General features: G+C 31.2%; 1 pseudogene; it reads right to left on the bottom strand.

Annotated features, from left to right (window-relative positions):
• Positions 1-2,932: 2,932 nt before the first annotated feature.
• LOC111742606 lies at positions 2,933-3,051 on the bottom strand (annotated as a pseudogene).
• Between the last annotated feature and the right edge of the window lie 4,561 nt (positions 3,052-7,612).

The following is a 7,612-nucleotide window of genomic DNA, read 5'->3' as shown; positions in this document are numbered from 1 at the left end:
GTATAGGATCACCTGATCTCATGTCTTATATATCTCTTTCAAGCCATTGTCACTGAGACAAATATAATTATCTGCAGTTATATTAATTTTCCCTGTTTTTCATCTAGTACTTTCTAGGTAATATACTGCATTAGTTTGAGTTTTCAATAAATATGATCTGTGATATGACTCTATTGCTGTCCTATGGACACATCTGTGATGCAGCTTCAGATCATACCCATGAATAGACTTACATAGAGGAAGACATCACCAAAAGCCTGAGATGAAAACACCAAAAATCAAGAGACTGAGGCGAACATGGCTTTGGCTCTAACTTTACTTTATTTATTTATTTACTTATTTATTATTTTTTATTTCTCTATTTTATTTTAATGAAGTCAGAGGAAAAACTTTAGGTTTACTCTAAAAGAAATATTTTGGAAGAATTCTGATTTTTACTTTTGATACTTTTTTTCATAATCCATATAATTCACCACTATTCAATTTTACTAAATTCTTCAATGCTCATTATAAATTTTCAGTTTTTATAAGTAAGTTTTTCAAGTTTATGAAGGGTAGAGTAATCTTGTCACTATAAGGAAGATTGAATAATTAAAAAAATATATATACACACACATGTATCTACACAGACACACATGTATAAGCATAAATAACTAAAACACTGGCAAATACAATTGTGCCTGACTCAATGATCTAAATATTAACACTCACATTCATATGCCATGTTATATAGCTTTATTCCTCAGGCATTTAAATTTAATAACTATGTTAATCATCACTTAACTCTGCATTCATATAATTAAATATTAATTTTAAATTGATTAATTTGGATTAATCAATTTAATGTGGATTAAAAATAAGTAATTCTATTTTAATCTCTATTTTATGGAACAAAACTTTTAGTTCACTTAAAAGATTCAGTAAAGATATTAATGATTTTTATTTACATCTTATAAATATGCACTTTTTAAAATGTATTTTCTGGTGTTTTCTTTTTAATTAAAATTAATAGAAAAGCATAAAATCAAATATTGAGTAATAAGAACTCTAAATAGTTGCTATGAAAAACCCAAGTTTGAAAAGTGTTCTAATTAAAAGCTAATGAAGATTAAATGTTCTTAATTCCAATTTTCAATCTATTTGAAGGTCATTCTCTTTTGGAGTGAAGATGAATAAATAGTAAACTCATTAAAAACCAAGACAAAAGATGAGACAAAGAAAATTAAAATGTTGTTGAACTACTAAAGTCACCAAAATAATTTATATTTTGTGTAAATGGAAAAAATAAACTGAATTTCTATGTTGGGGATAAATAAATGTAAATATATGGCAGATAATTTATTTTTATGAGTAATTAAATTATATGCAATCTTTTCTTCTAAGTAAATCCACACTATGGCTATATTTATGCTAACAATGCTTTCACATGATTTTAAAATGTAACTTCAGAAGAATTTTTTTCTGGAGTTAAAGTTGCTAATTAATTTATATTATGTGAAAAAATACATTATATACAGATTGAACACTTTTCAAAGTAGCTTATTTTCCACTATTTATACATTCTTATGTATAAAGATATATTCATTTATTTAACAAATATTAGTGCGTTTTCTCCACAGATATATATATTATTGCCTAACGACTGAATATTATTATACTCTCATACATTTATGCAATGCCAATTAGAACTTATACATCATTTTATATATAAAAATCAATTGAAATAAAAATTCAACATAGTAAAATCCAAAGATTCAGATTAAAGTATACTGATATTTAGTGGAAACTTTGCTTTAGTAGAAATAGAGATTTAAAATCACTATTAGAGCAAAATAGAACTATTGGCTAATGGCAGCAAGACATTTTGCCTCTATACTCATATCAACTACCCATTTCCCCTTTAGACTTTCTGTGTTTATAAATATGTAAGCTCTGTTTTTAGAGACTCTCTTGTAAAATAAGTTTCTACTTTTCTTTCAGACATGTATTGTGTTTGCTAGAGGAAGCTGTAAAAGGAGGGGGATTTCAGTCATTTTCTTTACCCATCATCTGTCTCTTATTTCCTGAATGTCTGTATTAACTTCATTTATCTTAAACAGCTGTGAATTTTCTTTCCTCAATGGAAAAATTTTACTTTCTTCTTTACACAGAAAATTTAAGCAATCAGAAATGTACTCAAACAATTTATTCCCTCTTCTTAAAACAACAAATATACCAACAACAATCACATTCCTTCTGTTCCTATTTAGGGTTCAGGGCTACATCTTCCCAATCTACTCTAGATTGACTTCCTCTACACTTTCACATCTTGAGTGATCTAGCTTCATCAATTATCTCCTAATTAACTCTATTTTCTTCCTAAGTACTCTTTAATCCATATCAAACTTTTTTATAAATAAATTAAAAAAAACAGAAACAAAAACTTTTCTCTATCCTTCAGTTATTAACTGACCTTCCTTCACTTTATCTTAAGAAAATTTCTTATATGAGTTACAGGTGAGCTTTCTGACACCAGCCAATTCTCTGGCATCATTTGGGTGTCCAAACAATCCAACTCAATTTTGACACTAACCTAGTTAGCATAGACCCCAGTTTATGAGCTCAGTCTCACAAGACTGCCCCAACTTCAAACAGTAGTCACAACTCTTGGATCACTTATATTGGAGGTTCTCATGAGCCTCTCTTCAGGTTGAATAATTTACTAGAATGGCTCACAGAACACAGGAAGACACTTAACTTACATTTGCTATTTTGTTATAAAAGATATAAATGAATAGCCTGATGAAGAGATACATAAGGCCAGGTATGGAAAGGGCTTGAGCACAAGAGCTTCTGTCCCTGTGGAGTCAGGATGTGCCACCAACACAGAAACACTCCAAGCACTGTTTCTCAAAAAGTTTTATTTATTTGTTTATTTATTTTTTATTTTTTACATATACAGCACCTGGTCTTTCTAGGTGGTCTCCCATTTAAGTACTAACCAGGTCCGACCCTGCTTAGCTTCCAAGATCAGACAGGATCAGGCTTGTTCAGGGTGGCATGGCCATAGACTAAAGAGTTTTTATAACCCAATCTCCAGCCCTGCTTCACTCCTTGACGAGGTTGAGGGTGGGTCTAAGAATTCACACTCTATAATCAGAGGATGTTGGTTGTTTTTGGTGAGCAACCTTATTCTCAGCCTATCCAGGGGATCCGCCCTAAGTCAACTTGTTAGCATAAACTCAAGAGTGATCAAAAGGGTCTACATATGACTAATAAAAGACACATATCGATCAGGAAATTCCAAAGATTTTAGGAGTTCTAGGACAGGAACTAGAGACAAAGATCAAATATATTTATTATACCACAGATATTTTACATGTAACTTCTCAAATTCTTTACTTCTTGCTGACTTCTTATTACTGTTAGATAGTTAGGGAGCCATGAGCTCTGGGAGTGAAGGCCTGGTTCTGTAACCATAGAAATGACAACATTGATGGCCCAAACCAAAAGGTCACTCCTAGGACCTTCCAGAAAAAAAAATCATTTTTTAAATAACAATACCCTGACATCCTGGAGTACAAGGAAATAAATAACCATAGCTTAGCAACCAGTTTAGGCCAGCCACAAACACTTGTGCAATAAGGAGTAGTCTGACTTTCTTCTCACCTCAGCCCCATTATATCATCATTATAATGTCATGCATATGCTCAGAAGTTCATGAATCTAATTATAACAGACTGAATTCTGGGAAGGTGCATGCACAGTTGACAATAGGTTATATAACAGCCAACTGTCAATCAAAATAACCTCACACATCGATCAGCTAGCACCATTCTTGTAACCACGTATCACAGCTCAGATATAAGATAGACTTCCCCACTTTTACAAAGTTTTTAGCCTTTTCTGGTATAGCCCGTTTCTCTCTTGAAAAGTACTTCAATAAATCTTACTTTTCCTAATCTTTGCTGATCCGTAATTCTTTACTGTGTCTGTGGAAAGAACCGAGGCTCCCCAGTACCACTGAGACAATGACAGATTTAGACTTCCCCTAATGGTAATATTACAATAGTGAATCTGCCCATCATGTCAATGAAACTATTAATGAATTTCTTTTTCAACAAATTCAATAGATATTTTTAAATTCTATTTTTTGGACTTTTTTCTGCATTTGATATGTGGACCAAAAAAAGGGGGCAAGAGTTCTATGGAATGTAACCTCGTAGGATGATCTGATTATAAAATCCTAACTGGGCAGTCATATCCCATGCATATAACTTTTTTAGTAAAAGGTTTATCTTTGCCATAAGCAAGCTCTATTCATTCTTTCTATGCATCTATGACACCCCTTTGAAATAAACTGTCACCACCCTCAAAAGAGCACATATTCTTGTTAACTATCTTGTAATCTACTCCAAGCCTTGTTTTCTATCACCTCCATGTAATCTTCTTTACATTTCCTTCTTAATTTTAAGTGCATAAAAGAAGCTGCAAATTGTTCTTCTCCAGAGCATGTGAGATCTTGCTCCCTGGTATATGTCATCAGTTTAGCTCAAATAAATTCATAAAAATTTCCTACAAGTTTGGACATTTCTTACCTTGACATTTACTTGTCATAATATGGCAGGATTCTGAAAACGCCCACCTAAGACCACCCTATGGACCAGTATAGAGTGATAGATACAGGAAAGAGCCCATTATGTCTCACTGGTTCCTACCACTGACATAAATCAATAGAAGATTCTGCATTTATTCACGATCTTCGTAAATGTTTCTATGAGATGATTGATCTATTTATTTGTGGAAATTTGTATATTTTGAACAATAAATTTTTGTTACATGTATCTCCTAGTAGGTCTGCCTTTTTTTGTTTGTTTGTTTATGTTATTCTTTACATTAGAAAAAATTTAAATTTTAATACAGTAAAACTGATTGTGATTTCGTTGGTTTGTAAATTTTGCATTTTGACTTAAGATTTTCTTTACTAAATTGATGGTAATATAGGGAAGAAACATGAGAACTATACAAATCAACTAAATATTAAACTAAGTTGTATTCAGGGCCTACAATGTGTTGCCAGACCATGAGAAACCTATAGAACGAAGGAAGTTTCTTGCTGAAATCATTAAGAAACTATTTACCCATGCCTTTAATGTTGTATAACCATAACATGAAAGTAAAATAGGAAAACAAAGTCTTTAAACTATAATTCATAGAAACTAAGAATCTCATATAAACTAAATTTCTTAAACACTCAGGATCTCTCATGTTTCTGTCTGTGGAGTGTTATTCCTTATCAAACCTTCCTTTTGTCTCTAACTCAGGCATAGGCTTGAATTTCCTGCATGGGGGTCAAGGACCCTCACTCTCTTGGTGTAGGCCTTGAGTCCCCACTCTAAAGTATTAGCTCAGTCCTTCATCAATGATATAAAGACGCTCTATAGATTATTATAAATAATTTGAACTTTTATGTTCACATTTATGTTATCAATTTATCAGATTTTTAAAAATAAATAACACATTGCCTGGCACATGTAAGTACTGGCTAGTATAACAGATGTTGTCAAGGTCCCATCCATATGCCCCAACCTGCGCTCAGGTCAACTTCTGACTGCTAGTATATGCATCTCTATGCCTCCAGGCAACTTTTCTAAATTTGTAGAGGGCCAGTGTACAGCCTGTGACAGGCCAGAAGTACCAGGGAACTAACACCCCCAAGGAGAAACCCTCAAAAAGATAATTTCAAGCAGTAGATTCCTGACTCTCCGACTCTGTTTTTCTGTCATCGCAGAAAATGAAGTACAGTATTTATACTTATCCAAGAAAAGTAATCATTTTTTGCGATAAAATTTATTTTTATATTAATATAGTTCTACCATGTTCTTGTATTTCATACTCTTTGTAGTAAGTCATATATCATTTCTTCACTTTTAATCTTTCCTTTTAGTTATGTTTTTAGTGACTAAAAATTTCATAGTGACACATTTCCATACATAGTAATTTTTTATTGAAATCTGAAAGTCCTTGTTTCATAATTGGCAGTTTAGTTCATTTGTTATTATTCCGATTACTGATAGATTTGGAAATAGTCAAGACATCTTGTTTTGTCCTTTTTCAATTCCATGATTTTTCCCCCCATTTTTATATTTTCCATTTGGATTTATTTATATCTTATTTTATGTTATTTATCATGTTTTTTTTTTTCTTTTTTTCTCCTTTCTAATGGTATGACTATCTCTGATTCTTATCTCTCTGCTGCTTTAGAATTGCATTCGTTTTGATCCTTACAGTAATTTTCCTTAAGTATTTACATGCTTCTTTTGGTCTAAAATAGTTTAAAGTTACCAATAGTTTTAGTGTCCTTTTTTATTAATTTTGAATTAAAATTTTCTTTAACTCTGCCACTTCACCCCAACCTTTCTTTCATGTTGTCATCATGTTGGTTTTAAAGTATTTCTTTGTTTCTAGCACCTGAAGATTTTTTTATATCTTATTTAAACTTCTGTAAATGTATTGTTAGTCATTGATGTCAAAAAATTATGTAGACTATATAAATATGTGTCTATATATACACAAATATGCATAGACTTTATTTTACCAATATATTTAAAGTGGATGTGAGGTCTTATAGTCCTCATTACAATATTCTACATTGTAAACATTTATCAACTTAAAAAGTAAATTGGAGAGAATTTAAGGGAACAACTTTAATGTCATTCTCACTCACTTGCATTCCTATATTCTTATATTCTGTATGAGAACTTTAGTCAGTAGTAGAGCTTTTCTCAATAACTAGGAATTGCACATAATCCAAAACGATTTAGTTATGTATGCCATAATCTACAAGGGTTGGTACTGTTATGTACCCATTATTAATTGTGCTAGCACTGCATAGCTTCAGACATATATGGAAAGTTTCAGTAAAAACTGAATGTGAGTTTCATGTGCAAATGCTGTTTCTCAGGTGTATTAGTGTGGAAAGTATTTGAGAACTCTTTTTTTAAACATTGTTTTTACCTAATTCCATCTGTAGCCCACTCATCTTCTTTTTATACTCTGATAATCACCTTGCTATGTGTTATTAATTTTTATAGTTATAATCACATTTCATGTGTCACCCATCTAACTAATCTTCAAACTGACAAGTATTTCCATTTGAATGTTCCATGGGTACCTCAAACTCATTAAAACCCAGACTGGGTGAGCTATTAATCTCTACACTAAACCCTTTGTTGCTTCATAGCGTTTCATTCTTGTCAGTTATCCAGTAATTATTTTTAAATAATATGTTTAAATGTGTGAGATATAATACTATAAATGTAAAATTATATCAGAATATACTTTGCATATAATCAAACCATTATTTAGGGCAGACTTATTTCCTTTGAATTTCTTCTATATTAGTGAAATAAGAAATACATGTCTTTTTTTACTTCTAACTTTATAAAAATATTGATTGTTTTTCCATCTATTTTTTGAAGAGTGTAATAGTGAATTCAAAGGTTTTTTTTTTTTTTAATCAGAAGCTTATAACTAAGAATACACAGAAAATATGTTAAAAATATACCAAAGCACATAGAAATTATTTAATCATAACTTTAGGTATATGAACTAAAACTCAGTAAGTACTTTA

Source organism: Pteropus vampyrus, unplaced genomic scaffold (genome assembly GCF_000151845.1).
Source record: "Pteropus vampyrus isolate Shadow unplaced genomic scaffold, Pvam_2.0 Scaffold97, whole genome shotgun sequence".
Taxonomy (NCBI): domain Eukaryota; kingdom Metazoa; phylum Chordata; class Mammalia; order Chiroptera; family Pteropodidae; genus Pteropus; species Pteropus vampyrus.
Note: the sequence above shows the minus strand (reverse complement) of the source record. Positions and strands in the feature narration are given on the sequence as shown.